The sequence below is a fragment of the Zerene cesonia genome, chromosome 18 (genome assembly GCF_012273895.1).
Source record: "Zerene cesonia ecotype Mississippi chromosome 18, Zerene_cesonia_1.1, whole genome shotgun sequence".
Taxonomy (NCBI): Eukaryota; Metazoa; Arthropoda; class Insecta; order Lepidoptera; family Pieridae; genus Zerene; species Zerene cesonia.
This window is the reverse complement of record NC_052119.1, coordinates 3317188-3319509: the sequence shown is the minus strand read 5'-3', so window position 1 is coordinate 3319509 and position 2322 is coordinate 3317188. Positions and strand designations below refer to the sequence as shown.

General features: G+C 29.5%; 1 protein-coding gene across 1 annotated transcript in view; it reads left to right on the top strand.

Moving 5' to 3' along the window:
- The first annotated feature begins 290 nt into the window (after nt 1-290).
- The window catches only part of LOC119833813 (spondin-2), a 26061-nt gene continuing 24029 nt past the window's right edge, over nt 291-2322 (top strand). Inside the window, exon 1 of the mRNA XM_038358000.1 lies at nt 291-482. The gene's annotated coding sequence lies outside the window, so the exon portion shown is untranslated. The remainder of the gene's footprint in view (nt 483-2322) is intronic.

Genomic DNA, 2322 nt, shown 5'->3' with positions numbered 1-2322 from the left:
TTTTGGCATTTTCAGCAAAGTTTCGAATAAAATAATGATCAAATACAATATCAAGGCAACATAAAGTGACAGAGTTTTGGCTAAGAAAACGCTAACTGCCGCTGTCACTCGAAACTACGAAAAAGCTCACGCACAGAGCTTCTGTTATCCTATTACACGTACACGTAGACCACAATAAACATCTAATTCTTTCCTGCGCACCTCTGCACCCTCGTTCATCTCTTTCATACAAATAAACCCGTCCTTTTCTAACCAAGTTCGGGTCGGAGCACTTTTAGCTCCCTAGTTACGTCCGCGAGCTCGTGGTATGAGGACGTGGGTAATGCTCGAATGTCCGATCGCAATTTGGTTTGCCGGGTCTATTACTGAAATATCGTTGAAAACAACATAACGACCGTTGTTATAGAGGCTCGTTTAGACTATGCAATAATTACACTTGTGCGTTTAAGGATATAGGAGCGATGCTTTTTAATAAATAATTGGTAAGTGTTATGTTTCAGTGCATATTAGATATAGACTGAAATTTGTGATAATGTTGCATTCATTTTTAATAAGGCTCCATTTTCCGTACTATGTGTTCCTTGAAATTAATTATTTTTGTATATTTTATTTCATCGTTGTTTGTTATCATTAATTTTTGGGTATATTATGTTTTATCAAAAAAACATAATTCATAAGAAGCCAATAGGTATGGAGCTTAATTTAGTATCATTCAGAGCATCAGAGTTTACCACAGGTAGTTTCAACGTCCAGCGTTTTGTGTTTTACTCCAATATTTAACGAATTGTTATTCAAACTTCTATAATTTTTATTTCATTTTTATATTTCTACGGAATGCGAAAAAGTAAAATATATCTCTCGCTACTTACAATTATTTAACAAAATAAATTAATTAGAAAATAAATTAGAAAACTCAATGTTACGTTTGAACCCGTCTAAAAATTTGTCTGATCACCTTATTTATAACGATTATGAATAAATGTTTTTAATAAATATATTATTTCTTAGCAAACACTAGTATTTTTAAAGAACATTTTATACCGTATTATTATATATATTTTGCTAGCCGTTCGTCCCGGCTCCACCCCTATTACTATTATTATTGTAATTTATATATAGATCTCCTTCGAGTTAAATAAAACTGCACACAATTTGCAAAAATAGAATCGGTTCAATAATTAAGGCGTCCACAACGGTTCAATGCGATTTTAAACACTTAAAAAATTGAATACTAAATTTTTAACTTTATTACAGTACCTACTACAATTTTAATTATTTCAATATTTTAAATATTCGTCTGAGTAACATTGAATTTCGCCTACATACAAGAACATTTTTTTAATCATTTTTGCAACAACTTATATTAATAATCCGCTACTAATGGTCGTAGCGTTATGTTTTATTTTTAAGGCATAAAGCCTTATTTTTGATATATATGACCGACATATTTTTATGTTTATGTTTTTGTTTAAAATTTATAATAGTATATACCGTACCAGCTGTACGGTATCTCTACGGCACAATCAATAGTAAATTTTCAAAGCTACCATTAGAATATCAATATTAAGTGAAGCCTGCAAGGGTTCGACTTCTTGAATTATTAATTTGGCTTTCAAATTAAAGATAAGCTTCCATTTTACGATATGATTTCTGTTGAATATTCGTTCGATAATTTATTAATAAGCTGTTTCGTGGCTTTAATGTTATTTGAGGCAACAACACAACTTTTGTTGGAAAGTTCGAAATTGGTAATTACTGTTAGTTAATGTGTATTGAACTGTTTTTATAAGAACATTGCCATTTTACAGTCTAATGTTTGACTTAATTTTGAGGGAGTCGCTAGCATATAGGAACTTTTTTGAAAATTTTACGTAATATTACGTAAGTAAAATTCATAGATGTAATTAAATTACTCTAGAACAATACACAAATAACGGTCTTTTTTAACTACAAAATAGTATGGCAGATAGTAAAATGTGCAATAAAATAATAAATGGGAATTTATCCCTACAAAAAAACCTACGCAATTGAAAGCTTTGGTTTTTATAGGGAAAAAACAATATATCATTATTATCGAACAGAAATACATACTTATTGTTTTTATTTACCTACATAATATTATTATAAACATATACAATATAAGCTACTAATGCCCGAATGTATATGTATTTGAGAAAGGTAAGTCTCAGTGGTATCCTAGTGAAATTAAATAATTATTGTTTATTGCATTTTCTTCATTCACATGAAAATACCTAGTCTTGCCATAAATATTGTAATAAAGAAAAAAGAAAATTGTTAACTGCAAATAACATTTATTACTTT